A 15,880-nucleotide genomic window follows, 5' to 3' on the forward strand; every position below is an offset into this window, starting at 1 on the left:
GGAAGCCAAGTTTGTGAAACTTAGTTTTATTCAATCGGCTATTATGCTCGACTTCAAGATCTCAGCACAAATATCTCTGGTTGACATGAGCGAGAATACAAGTTTGAGTCTGAGAGAAACTATTTTTGTGCAAAAAGAAATGTTATTTATATTCTATGCTGCCGGAAGGATATTGACCAATCAAAACCCCCATGAATTTTGATAAATACCATCTGATTGGTTTAATCACTTTTATGACACAGGTTACAAGTTTTTCTTCTATCATGACCCGTACCTATGAATTAACTTTTATAGCAACATAAATTTGGAACGTCTATATGGCTAAGAATTATTCTTTCTTCTGGTTAGTGAAAAATGTTGTCTCTTTCCCTTTTTCAGTGTAGTTACTTCCTACATGCGTCCCCCCGTTTGCTTAGTTTCTTCCCCTTTGTAACCCCCCCCCCCCCCCAAAAAAAAAAAAAAAAAAAAAGGAAAAATAGTAACAGCTACTTGAAATGAATGCAGTGTTAATTGTTTTTCTTTTCTTTTTTTTTTTTTGAGAAGTTTTCAAAACACTATGTTGGTTTTGACGGAAAACTAGCTAATGACCACTCGGTACTTGGGTACTATTCTCACAAATTGTTTGCCAAATGCTAGGAACAGATAGTGGTATTTAGGTTTGTTGGTACTTTCTTTTTCCTTGGCTTGTATGGGCTGGGTTGAGAGTGAGAGAGAGTTTTGTAATCTTTGGGTAAGGCAGGCGACGTTTTCCTCTGTATTTTTTTATTATCTTTTATAAAGGTTCATAAAATTTAAAGTGGCTGCCTCTCTTCCTGGAGTATTAAAAAAGAAAAAAAAGATTTTATCTATAAGAACGAAATCCACACCAGATATTTAAAGCCTTTATACTGATTTTTTGGTTCAATTGAAGGCTTTTGTAGCAGATCTTTTATTTGAGTTAAGAAAATAGCAATATTCTGATTGGTTACCTTTTATATTACACTGGTGTTAATTGGTTATGAATTTGTTTTTTGGTATCATGCCGTTCTGGTATCATAGTGTGTAAAAAATGATTCAATTAAGTGAAATTTCAATTAGTTGGGTCTCACAGCATGTTGGAGTAAAAATTAATTAGAAAATCTGGTCGTTATTCCACACCATTTGAAGTGAGTATTTTCGAGAGTGATTTGGAGATGAACAAATCAATATTCAACTAGCCGTAACTTTTTTGAGAGTGGAGGGAACTACATGTTTAATAAAATTGCTTTCAAGATTAGTTACTTTTTAACTTCACATATATAATACATTTATATAAATAAAATTTTGGATTTATTAATTATAAACATAATGTATATATATATATATATATATATATATATATTTGGAATCCATTGACAGTCCTACACCCATCAGCCTCTTGTTATATCTCCATGCTCATAGGACTCGCTCATTTTCCGCTAAAAATGGGGGATAAGTGGGTGGGTTTCAAAAAATTGCAATAATTCTGCATTTGGCCTCCACTATAATGGGCCCATGAGGTTTTTATTTTTCCCGGAGAGTAATCCTGGTAACCCTGCATTGCAATAATCCTGGTAACCGATATCCGAATAACCAAAAACTCAAATCACATGGATTCTCATGCCTTGGGTAACGCTTTGTACAGCCAAATTCTGTATTTGTGAGTATCCAAGCAATGTTTTTCCAAGAATCACTTACCTGGGAAAATGCATTACTTGGATGTAGAGTGCATAACCTTGTATTATGTATTATTTTAGGCTCAGTTTGGAAGGAGTGCAAATACAAATATGTAGAGTGCATAACCTTGTATTTTGTATTATTTTATATGTATTTGCACTATACATATATGCATTTGCACTCCTTCCAAACTGAGTATTATGTTTCTCCATCTAATGGCTTTTAGTATTAATATTATGCTAAACCTATTAAAGCATAATATTAATGTTGTTCAAAAACTCTACACACACCATGAAAGCATAGGAATGCAACTGTATATTGGAAAGATTTCTACACGAATTTAGCATACATGTTCAGAAGATATTCCTGATGTGTGACTGGATGCTGTGTGACTGAAGTTCTGACTTCCCATAGAATTGTACTTTCACTTTTTCATGATTCATAACACCTCTTCTGATTGTTAGATTATGATCATGACTTGGTCTTCATTTGGTATTCTTTATTTTAATAACTTATCTCATTTTTGCAATTAAAAACTCAGTATTGCTTGGGGTGTATTAGCTGACAAAAAAAGATAAATCGAATGCCAAATGCAGCCTTAGTGGTAAAGAAGAAGAGGTAGCTTAATGAGTGAAGTGGGGAAGGCGTTGAAAAATGAAGTCGCAACTCGCAAGCAAGAAAAGATCATTCATGAAAAAGTCCTATCTCTTAGGTCAACAAAGTGATCAACTTGGGTGAAGCTCTCTGGTGGGTCTCTTTTGAAAGGTGGCAGTTGGGGTATATTAACCATCCAGCCGACCCGCCCTAACACGGAATTTTTGTGAGATGCGTGTAATTGTAACCTTCTCAACCGTCCCCTTCCGCAAATTAAAGTGTCGATCGAACGTCTATATAATCCCTCCGTCGAAACTCCACTTCTCATCTAAAAGAATCACTACTACTATTACTTAGTGCCAAATAAGATGACTACCAAACTTCTTCTCCTTGTTTTCCTTGGTGCTCTTGTTTGCAACACTAGCGCCAGGAAGTTCGTGGGTAAAGAGAGTACGTTCAAGGATGAGAAGATATTCTTTCATAAGAGATTCGGTGGTGGTCTTGGTGGTGGGGGTGGGGGTGCTGGTCTGGTTGGTGGATCTGGGTTTGGTGGTGGTGGTGGTGGAGGCTTTGGAGGTGGTGGTGGATTTGGTGGTGGTGCTGGAGGAGGCTTTGGGGTTGGAGTTGGTGGTGGAGCAGGAGGTGGCTTTGGTGGAGGAGCTGGTGGTGGCTTTGGTGGTGGATTACCTTGAGAGAAGAGATAAAAATAAAATAAAGGCTTGCTTATAAGTTATAACCATGCATTTCTTCTACTGTTTGGAGTAACTATGTATTAAGGTGTGTTATTTGTTTATAAAAAAAAGTCTGTTATTTGCTGATCAAAAGAAAGGTGTACGTCTGTTATTTGTTTTGTGATTGAATTTTACATAAACCCTTGTTAATGTATTCCCATAATTTTACATGTATGGTGTCGAGCTCATACTGTCATATTCGCTATATCATCATCTTCTAAAAAAAACAAAAACAAATTCTGAACGATTTTTTATTCTTTAAAAGGTGCAACTACGTATGCATTATATGTGGATAAATAAGTAAAATAAGCATCAAGATTCAAAATATCGTTACGCTCAGGTGTATTTATAGTTTTTTTTTTTTTTTTTCAAATCAATTCGATTCAGAGGAACTGATTTAAGATCCGTCCATCCCTTAAATCGATCAAAACCCCAATACATCCTAAGATTATATATCGATATGTATCAACCAATACGTATAGTTAATGTATAAATGTATATATATATATATTCGGAATTATTCTAAAAAAATTAATCCATTTGGATAAAATAAAAAAAATTACACAAAAAATAAAAACAGAAATTATGAGAAAATAAAAAAAAAATGCAGAAAAGTATAGAAATTATAGGAAAATGTAAAAATGCAGAAAATTAACAAAATTTTCAAGAAAATATAACAGAAATTATACAAAAAAAAAACAGAAAATTAATATATATTACATAAAAATAGAAAAACAGAAATTGCATAAAACAACAAAAATTCAAATGATACAAAAATATAAAAATACAGAAATGAAGAATAATTAACCAAATTTACAGAAAAAAAGAAAAACAAAAAATTTAAAAAAAAAATAGAAATTGTAGAAAATATAAAATTGCAAAAATAAATAATAAAAATTATAATAACAAAATAATGGGAAATTGAAAAATAAAACAGAAAACAACAAAAATTATAGGCCGCAAACAATTCAACTGTTTACGAAAACTAACTGAAGAGGCCATGATGAAGATGAGGTCGAGGGGGATTAAGAATAGTCATCAATTCAAGACTTTGTAAAACTTGCAGCCACATAAATGGAAGAACAGAAAAGAACAAATTAGACTTTATAGAATTAAACAGAAAACTTGCTTTAATCAAGGTCACTGATACAAGTTTGCTTTGGTCAATTTTCTTAAACTATTGTAAAGAGAAGCTGATTAATATCCTCTATATCTGCTTCTCTGTTCTCATTTCCTTAAAGCTCCTATTCCCAACTAGAGTTGTCCTTGCCTAACCTATCAAATCCAGCTATCTTGCGAAAAGCTCACGGCAGTGGTCATTTAAGACAACAGTGGTCATTTAAGATATTTTGAGAATATCTTCTAGCTCGGATAGTCAAAAGACGTATTGAACTTTCAACATAAAATCTAAGCAGTTTGAAGAACGTTTGGCATATACGTGTCTTTCCGTCCATTATTTCGGGTCTTTCCATGTAAGATTAAAATGTGAAAGACACGAGAAATTTCACTTGGAGCTTCCCAAAATCAGCCCAAAATGGGTTTCTTAGGTCTTTTTGGCACCCCGTCTTTTGGTGGCTAGGTCTTCCGCATGCCAAATGAGAATAGATAGATTTTCTGTCTTTCCGACTTGTAAACAACCGAAAGACCGCATGGAAAGATACGCCACGGGCCCTATATTTATTGGATTTGCATTTTTTGTATAGATATTTTGGAATTTCTCCTCCAAATTGTGATGGACAACAAATAGATTGATCAATGTTGCTTTCAAATTAAGGTAGCAAAAAAATTAAGATTCAATTGGAGAGAGAGAGAGAGAGAGCATGAAAAAAATAGTGAATACATAGAAGACAGGGATTCTAGGCTAGAAAACCTTTTTTCCTCCACCATCTTAAAACCTCCATTGTTGTGGTCTAACGTAAACGATAGTTTCCATGGCTACGCAAGCAAAGATTAAGCCCAAGTTCAAGATGGAGTCTGAGTCTAATAGGAGCCTATCACCATTTGGATGACTAAATACAAGACTCTTGCGTCTTATCTTGTAAATTCTTACGTCTTATTCTCATTAGGGATGGCAATTTCCCCCGTAAAATCAGAGCCCTACCCCGAACAGGGTAGGTTTTCCCTGACCCCAAACGAGGATGGGGCGGCGATGGGGAAAATACTTTTTCCTTGAACCAGGGATAGGGCAGGGATGAGTTTTGTATATAATTCTCCGAACCCGCCCTGAACTTGAAGATAAAATTAGTAAAATATCTCTAAGTTTAATATTGATATTTAAAATATCTATAAGTTTTTCCTAAATTTTTAAAATCTTAGAATTCCATAAATCCATGTTTTAAGTACCCTCAAACTATTATAATTCAATTCTTAAAATACCCCCAAATTCTTATATTATATGTGTAAATTATCCACAAAATAAATAATTTTTAAGAAGTTGCCTTGGAGCGGGGAAAATTCAGTTACCCATCCCCGACGGGGAGTGGATGCCCCACCCTGCCACCGAGGACGAGACAAAGTATCTTGACTTCGAAGTGGGGACAGAGTGCCCCACCCCGTTACCATTCCTAATTCTCATAAAATTGATTGGTGAGAATTATATGATGTGGCATTCCCAGTTCATGTTTATTTGCAAAATATATGGTCTGATGAGTATTGTTGAAGGCAAATCAGAGCCACCTCCAATGGAAATTGCAAATGCCAATGACAAGAAACTTTGAAACCCAAATTATGAATACTGGCTTCACACAGGTTGTTCACTTTAGCATGACCATTTGATGGAAAGTGTCTTGTTGTAGGTTGTTGGATTATCTACTTCACTAGAAGTTTGGTTCACTTAAGCACGATCATTTGCTTCGACATCAAGAGCACAAGTACTCCAATTGCATCTTTAACTTCAAACTCTAAAGAAGGCACCTCTTCACTTTTTGAGTATTTTCAAAAGGCTCATGCTCTTTGATATGCTAGCAGCCATTCAAGCATTGATTACAGAAGAAGATACGGTCTTATACATTTTATCTAGCCTTGAGGCTGAATTTGAGTCTTTCATCACAATGAACTCAAACTAGAGGACCTTCATGGACTTCTAGTCAGCCATGAGATATGGCTTGGACATCAATGCCCGCCATTAGTTTCTAATCAGTCTCAATGGTTAGCACTTCTATCCAATACTTTGAACCAGAATTCTACCCATTTAGGAGAGCTTGAATAGTAAAATAAGAGAAGACTCAAGAAAAACTCGCAAGCCAATTTGTATTGATTGATATTTATAGATGATATACAATGATAAGTTACACGAAGTTTTAGATATACAAAAAACACTGAGAAGATAAGGTATAGAGAACATAAAAAACAAAACTCTGATAACAAAATGCTTATCTTGTAGGTAACAAAGTCGTTATGGTGCATGCTGACTTTTCATGCTTATCATGTAGTGTCCGGGGTATATCTCCAACATCCCCCCTCAAGCTCAATAGGGAAGGTGCCATGGTGAGTTTGCAGCAAAGTACCAACTTGTGGGCAGAGGTTTAGTAATTATGTTGGTGATTTGCTTCTCACCAGAGATGTGCTTGGCAATGAGAACACTAGCAACAACCTTCTTCAAGTTCTATGTGCTTCCTTCATGCATGTTGAATGGGATTCAAAGATAAGTAAGTAGTAGAGAGATTATCACACCAAATAGTAAGCATCATAGGTGGTGAAAAGCCTAATACTCGAAGAATCATACAAATCCACAGGAGCTTAGATGTTGTAAAAGCCAATCATCTGTATTCAAACTCTGTACTAGACCTCACAACAGTGGTTTGTTTGCGAGAACTCCAAGATATGATATTAGGTCCCAAAAAAATAATAAAAGCCACCTTGTGAACAATGGTCAATGAGGCAACTAGTCCAATCAGCACCTGAATATGCCTTAATGGAGAGAGAAGAAGAATGCCATGTGTTATAGTTCCTTTGAGATAGCGCAAAATGTGCTTAACAAAATCCCAATGGAGAGACTTGGGGTTCTACATAAATTGGTAAACTTTGTGTACAACAAAGGAGATGTTGGGACATATCAGTGTGACATATTAAAGTGCACCAACAATATTCCTATAATAAGATGGATTATCAAGTGAATCACCAAAATGAGCGTCAAGCCAAGTAGAGGCAACCATGGGTGTTTTATTGGGTTTTGCCTCCTACATCTAAGTGTGTACAAGGAGATCCTGAATATACTTGGGCTAAGAAAGATGTATCCCACAGGAATCATGATGAAGTTCAACCCCCAAGAAATAGTGAGCAGGTCCAAGGTCATGTAAGGCAAATTGAGAGGATAATTGGGCAAGGAGTGACGAAATAGCATGGGGATCTGAGCTAGTAACCAAGATGTCATCGGCATAGACTAATAGTAGGATAGTCGAATGACTATCTTTCTTGATGAGTATTGAAGAATTGACGTAGGAATCACAAAAACCAATTGAGAGAACAAAATTTCTGACATACAAAATCAGGGTGCCTGGGGTCAACAAAGCTAGCTAATTGGCGCATATAGACTTTTTTTTGAGAATACCTTGCAGAAATATGCCCGTATATCGTATCGGTATTGGCCTTATCCGGTACACGATACACTACGACTGGAGGTGTCTCCTTTCAGTGTGTATCGGAGCGTATCGGGTCGATATGGGTGCGTATCACCATGTATCAGTAGGTATTGGTCCGATACCATGCGATACAAACATATACGCGCGCTGACTCGAACCTGAGTCCCCCAAGTCCCTAGATGGCAAAAGCGTTTAAAGCAACTTGTAAACCATTTAGGCAACTTTGCACTTGTGTAATTGTCTAAACCTAAATAACTTTTATTACATATAGCATCTAAATAGTACATGTAATTCAAATAAATAATATATTTATGTTCAACAGTTTTAGATAAAAATTGTAAAGAATAATCTTCAAAATTGATATTTTATAAACCTATGGAATAAATAATCTATCAAATTTACATTAAAACCAAAAGATGATCTTAATCTCTAAAAATTTATGCAAATAAAAATATTAATAATAAAATAATTATTTTAATACATAAAATTAATATATATATATTAAATTATTAATTAATTAATTTTTAATTTACATTACATTAAATAACAACATATTAAATATTTACAAAAATAAAAAATGTTTAGAAAATATTTGAGAGTATATTATTAAATAGAATCTATCAACTCTACTAATCAACATTTATACCAAAAATGATTTTAATTTTAGATAAAACTATAGAAACAAAATTATCAATAATATAATAATTATATTAGTAATTAAAAATTTGCATATTATATCTTAAAAATTTTAACAGATTTGATATATTTTAAATTGAAATTATTTTTTTTTTCAAACTATTAATTGATATTCTAGTTTACATTTGAGAATTTAATATTTAGTTGAATTTTTTGTAAACATAAAAATTAAAAATAGTAAAATAGAAAATAGTTGATTGATGCATTATCAATAAAATTGTGTGATATTAATGCATCATGCTAAATTAATTGTACTATATTTTATCATATATACCATTAAAATGTATATTTCCTTTGTATTTATACATTATTTGTGACTATTTGATTTTAAATTTAGTGTTATTAATATATTTATGGAATTTGTATATGTTCTCTAGTGTATCTAAGCATTTCCATTTTTTTCGTTCATATCCATGCATTTCCAAAGCGTATCCATATTTGTATTCGTATTCGTATCCAAGTTGTTCGGTACGATACTTGATACTGATACTTTGATCTTTGTTGATAACATCTAATTGTCGTACAAACCCATTAAAGAAAGCTGCAAGAGCAAGGACAATACGAATTGTATGGCTTGACTATCGGACTACAAGTCTCATCATCATCAATACCAGCCTCTTGATTGTAGCCACATGCTACAAGACGAGCCTTAAATTTGTCAATAGAACCATCAAGGCGGCACGATCTTATAAACCCAATAGTTGTTGTTAATGGTTTTCCCTTTGGGTAGGGAAACCAAAGTCCACGTTTCATTATGTAGTTAGGCCTTATACTCATTTGCCATTGCAACAACCCACCGTGGATCCTTACGGGGCTAAGCATAGGAGGGGGTTCAGTTTTAGCAAGATGACTAGCCTGCATGGCATATCTGGGGTTGGGTTTGAATATGTCGTGCTGAGAGCGAATAGCAATTCGAGAGGGAAGCTCAGTAGTCATAGTAGGTAGCCGAATAGGTATGGTACAAGGCCCAAGTGATTGAATATGTGAGCTGAAGTTGATGGCACAAGTGAATTGGTAGGCCCATTGGAAGAATCAACAGTTATAAGTGGTGAGGGAACTAATGGTAATGAAGGCCTGGAAGCACCACTGTCAGAACAGGGATAGGTAACCGGTGGCACACCAACTGGCAATCTAATAGTGGACAAAGATGGTTGAGAGACCGATAGGGTTGCAAAAGGAAATTCTCCCTCATCAAAAATAACATTTTGTGAGACAAATCTCTTCGATACGAATATAAATACATCTATAGCCTTTATGGTGAGGGCTATATCCCAAATGAACACATTTGAGAGATCTAGAGTCCAATTTGGTTGGTGTTATGGGATGCAAATTCAGGTAGCATGCACACCCAAAAACCCGAAGCAATGAAGAATCTGGTGCAGATCCATAAAGAACCTCCCATGGAGATTTCATGTGAAGTAGTGGCATCATACCATCAACCTTTGGGCATAAAGGCAATGTTCAACAAGGTGAGACCCATTTCAACAATTTGTCAATGTCTCCTTTCAGCAGCACCATTTTGGGCATGGATATGTGGATACAAACATCTATGAGTAATACCATATTAAAGAAACAAAGTGGTGAGAGACTTATATTCACATCAGTTTATAAAATTTTAATCCTTCGCTCAAACATATTTTCCACATTATTTTTGAAAATAGGAAAGATAGATGCGACTTCTAATTTATTTATCATAGATATGCCCAAATAAATTTATTGTAAGCATCAAGAAATAAGAGATAATATCTGTAACCCTCAACAGAAGAGACAGGGGTTGGTCCCCAAACATTAGAATAAATGAGTTCAAGAAGTGCATGAACAGTAGATACACTATGAGAAAAAGGAAGATCGTGGCTTTTTCCCATCACACATGGACTACAGAAATGAAAGTCATCTTTGGATATAGGCAAGTTGAAATGAGAGAGAACATGTGTGGTGATTATGGAATTTGGATGTCAAAAACACCTATGCCAAATCAACTTAGATGATCATTCTCCAACCATGGCTGATGGGGTAATAGTCTTATTCATTGGTGTAGTAGTTTGCAACTAATAAAGTTCATTCTTAATTGGACCGTCCATAATTATTTTCCCCATAGTATTGTCCTTAACATGAAAACCAATAGCATTAAATAGAAAAGTAGCAATGTGATCTTTACAAAAATGACTCACAAAAAGCAAATTCTTGGTGATCTTAGGTACTCGTAATATATTCTTTAAAAGAACAGGTCCATGAGATGTATTTAACTTAGAAGAACTAATGTGTGAGATAGGAAGAGTGGTACCATTTCCAATAGTGATGTGATCAGATCTAGAATATTCATCATGAAGAGAGAGGTTATTCAGGTCTGATGTCAAGTGATTTGTTGCCCCGAAATTTGGATACCAATTTGTATTAAAAGGTTCATGACTAGAGGTTGCAATAAAGGCCTTTCCCTTGCCACTTATCAATTCAAGATACCTGCGACAAGTAGGATCAATATGTCCAGTATAACCACAAAGCTGGCAAATAACAGGGTTAGAACGATCACCTGATTTGGGGTTGTTGCCTTTTGGATGTGTTGTTGCCATTGTTATTATTATAGCTCTATTTAAAACAATTGGTTAGTGAAGTCTGTTGTGATTTTTGTTTGTGAGAAGGGTATTGATTGTGAAAGCCTGTGTTTGTATCCTTCTTTCGAGTTGCAATATTGGCTGAGTGTATATCAACTCTAATAGACTTATGGTGCTGCTCAAGTCTCTTCTCATAAGTGATGAGCAAACTCTACACATCTAGTAAAGCTAACTCATCGAGACGAGTGGTTACTGAGATGACAAAAGTGTCATACTCAGAGGGAAGTCCACCCAAAAGATAGTGAATCAAGTCATCACTTGAAACAAAATAGTTGCAAGCTGCAAGTGCATCAGAAAGACTCTTTTCTTGTTGAATGTAATCAATTACGGATAGGTTTCCTTTCTTGAGATGTGCAAGTTCAACATTTAGATCATGAACTCTTGACTTGCTAGATGAGGAAAGTAATCTGCTAAGCCTATCCCACAGTTCTTTGGAGGTGGAGCAACCAATAACCTATGCAAGAATAGGTTCAATTAAGGAGGATAATAACCATCCAAGATTAACCTGATCCTACTCAACCTAGGTTGTGTGTGTAGGATTTGGTTGTCGGTTGGTGTTTTCATCAATAAAGTTTGACGGGCATGGAAAATTTCCATTAACGTAACCCAACAATTTGTATCCCTTGAGAATGGGAACCACTTGAGTCTTCCATGGTAGATAGTTGTTGCGGTCCAAACATACTGAAATAAGATTGGTAAAATTGGTGATGGTGATCATTGATGTCATATTCACACCATTGGAGGCTTCTCCCTATTGGCCAAAGCTGGTAGCATTGCTTTCTGTTGCCATGGTTGGGGAATCTAAAAGGACTATTGACGTTTGTCAAGTTCAAGGCTCTAATACCATATGAGAGCTTGAATAGTAAAATAAGAGGAGGCTCAAGAAAAACTCATGAGCCAATTTGTATTAATTGATATTTATAGATGATATACAATGATAAGTTACACAAGGATTTAGATATACAAAAACACTGAGAAGATGAGTTATAGAGAACAGAAAAAATAAAACTCTGATAACATAATGCTTATCATGTAGGTAACAATCATTATGATGCATGTTGACTTCTCCTGCTTATCATGTAGTGCCCGGGGTATATCTCCAACAGTCTTTGCTCCTAATTAATCAAATAATAACTAAGGAAGAGGCGGATATAGCAATAGAGAACGAGGCAGGAGTCATGGTTGGAACAATTATAACAACAACCAGAATTTTCAAAACCATAATCACCAGGTGAGGTTCCAACTTTGCAACAAGTTTGGTCATACTGTTCTTACATGTAACAAAAGGTTCGACATCTACTATCATGGTGAACAACCCAATCTTTATAGCCAGAAGAAGCTTGGCTATTCCAACTTGAACAAGATTCCCATGAGATTTGTCAGCATGATTTATGAGTGCATGATTTTTTCCAAAAGCTTTGTGCCATCAACAATTTGACCTAAACTGGTATCTTAATTCAAGAGCTATAGCCCATATGATACCAAATCTGAATAATTTGCAAACTCAATTTGACTACCGAGGTGGTGATCAAGTACAAATCAGTAATGGGAGTAGGTTTGAATATCCATCACACTGGTTTCTCTCATCTTTATACTAAAAGCAACCAGTTTCTTCTAGATAATGTTTATCATGTTCTAGAGCTCTCTAAGAATCTCTTTCTATCTCTTAGTTTGCCAAGGACAATAATGCTTATTTTGAGTTTGATTGACTCCATTGGTTTTCTTATGAAGGATTGTTCAATGGGGAGAGTGCTTCTTCAAGGGCCACTTAAAGATGGCCTCCATCAACTTCAAGTTTGAGAGTCTTCTACACAAGGTCCAATTTAAGCTTAAATAGGTGAGAAGGCATCTATGGAGTAGTGGCATGTAAGGCTAGGGCATCCTTCTCTTTGTTTAGTCTTCAAAATTGTTTCTAGTTTTTAGTTGCCAATATACAAGTCAATGTCATCACATATTTATAGTGTGTCAAGCAGCTAAGATCCATAAGTTACCTATTACATATTCATTGTTGGTGTTTACTACACCTCTTCAGTTAGTGTATTTTGATATATTTGTGGTCTTGATCCTATTGTGTCTAGTGGTAATTTTTTCTATTATATGCATTTTATTGATGATTATTCCAAATTTACCTGGATTTATCCTCTTGGCAAAAAGTCTGATGTTATTGATGCTTTCTTGAAATTTAAAGCTCATGTTGAAAACCTTTTTAACACCACCATCAAGTATTTTCAATCTGATTGGGGAGGAGAATGTAGACGTTCCTCTACCTACCTTGACCATTTTGGCATTGACCATTGCTTGTCTTGTCCCCATATTCATCCTAAAATGGTACAACTAAAAGAAAATGCCAACACATCATGGAAACTAACTGACATAGTTTTTCTATCTAACACATCCATCCCTAAACACTTTTGGGACGAGGCTATACCAAATCTGTTTTATTTGATTAATCACTTGCCCACTCCCCTTCTTAATTATTAGACTCCCCTTGATGTACTTTTTGACACTTCTCCATATTACTCTATGCTTAAAATTTTTAGGTGTGCTTGCTATCCTTATTTGTGCCCATATGCCAAATACAAGCTTGATGACAGGTTTATATAATGCATGTTCTTGGGAAATAGTAATTTTCACAAAAGGATACGGATGCCTTCAGCCTCACACCCGTAGTATATGCATTAATTGAGATATCATCTTTGGTGAACAGTATTTTCCTTTTTTCCAATTTATGCAGCCTACTTCTTTTGCCTCAGTGTCGTTCACACTTCCATTTCCAATCACATAACAAGCAAATTGCCTATTATAGCCACACCTCCCACACTCCACCTACTTTAGATCATGATAATAAGGGGGTGTCTCCTCCTCTACCTCGCATGTGCAACCTTAAGAAATCTATCAACATGGCCCTCGGCTAGGTTTCCATGACACACACATCCTATGGTTACTTGATCCATGAGCAATGTTGTATCCTTTCATGCTCACCTTATCCCATTCTGATTGCAATGTTAAATGATGTAGACCTAATTGAGCCCATTTCCTTTACTCGAGCATCCAAATCTCCATAATGGTTATCTGTTGTATCCACTAAATTTGAAGCTCTTATGAGGAATGGAACTTGGTCATTGGTTCCCTATGGTCCCTCCATGCATGCTATAGACTACAAGTAGATTTACAAACTTAAGCAACATGTTAATAGTAGGGTAGAATGGCACAAGGCTAGGTTAGTAAAAAAGGTTTTGCTCAAATTTCAGGTGTTACCTATGAGGATTCATTCTCCCCAGTCGTGAAATATCCCACCATTTGTTGTGTACTTTCACTTGCATTATTTTCTAATTGGACTATATGTCAATTAGACATCCAAAATGCATTCTTATATGGATTTATTGACAAAAACTTCATCATGTCTACAAATTACATAAGGCATTCTTACCCAAGTTCTAGATGGAGTCTGAGTCTAAGTCTAATAGGAATCCATCATTGCTTGGATGACTAAATACATGACTCTTGCATCTTATCTTGTAAAATTCAGAATTGTATTTGAACTCTACTTAGTGTGTGTGTGTGTGTGTGCATAGTAAGACGGTCCACGTCACCTTGCTTCTCCTTGCTCCATTACCCCAATCTTGCATTCTCCTCCATCCCACCACTCCTAGTTTTCCATCTCAACGCCCTCTCTCTTTATTCATTTCCCTTCTCATTGGGTTCTCTCTCTCTCCCCCCACAACTCATGTCTCTCACTTTCTATAACAACCTAACTTCTCTCCTTAATTAGCTCAATATATATTTTATCCTCTCCTTCACTTCTATCTCTAATTTCCCTATTTTCTCTCCACTCTGCCAAAAAAATAGGGCCATAATTTATTAATATTTGGTTTTCCAAATCAAACAAAATTTACATCTATAGACATGATTTCAAGCAAAACGAGGGGAATATGGGGAATTTGATGTTTCTTATATATGTGTGGCACCTTCCATTATTGTTAAATAATCTATTCTTAAATAGTAATCTATTGTTAAATAATCCATTATTTAACAAATATTAAATAATTTAATAATATACCAAAAATTAATAAACAATCCATTATTTAATAATTTTTGGATTATTAATAAATGTTCAAAATTTCAATATTTAGCATAATTTAATAATTCAATTAATTTTTACAATAATAATTTATTGATAAAAGATATTACTAATTAGAGTAATTTACTAATTTCTATAAAATCAACAATTATAGTTAACAATTATAAAAAAATTTAGGGAAACTCTTTAACTAATAATCCATATTTATTTTTTAAATAAGCAATTAAAAAATTAAGAAATTAATCTATGAAAAAATATTCTCCAAAACTAGAGTGAGAGAGTACTAGATAGGAAAACAAATGAATGAAAAGCAAACATAAAGTGATGGTTATTACCACAGGACACCCTTGACCCAACCTGTCCAATTCATTAAAATTCAATTTATTGGGTTATCCCACCCATTAATGACCCATGATTAAAACGTACAACCAACTCATTAATAAATGGGTGGGTTGAGTTAGTTAAATCCAACCCTAGTTTCCACACGATTGGGCCGTGATGTGAGGTTTGTGTGGAGTAGATCTAAACTCTTTATCGACTCTAAATAGATGAATAAAGCTTGAATAATGAGGATAATGATGAGTCATTCTCCTAAAAAATTAAGGCCATTTTCGCATTTCGGTAAGTTATTTATCCAGGTAAATGCACTTACTAAAGTAATAGTTTCCCAAGAAAGATTTACCCAGGTATGTAAGTGCATTTACCCATGTTCTTTTATTTCCCATAAAAATAAGGCAATGACCATTTTATCTATAAAAATCCATTATTACAAGGGGTATTTTTGTCCCTTTCAAGTGTTGGTAAAGTTATTTACCCACATAAGAGATGGGTACCAAGAAAATAAACTTTCACTGGTCCCCACATAAATTCCATTGACCAACATTCCACCAGTCAAAATCTAGAAAAAGAACA

Source organism: Nelumbo lutea, chromosome 1 (genome assembly GCF_056320005.1).
Source record: "Nelumbo lutea isolate HS-2025 chromosome 1, American lotus-T2T, whole genome shotgun sequence".
Lineage (NCBI taxonomy): Eukaryota > Viridiplantae > Streptophyta > Magnoliopsida > Proteales > Nelumbonaceae > Nelumbo > Nelumbo lutea.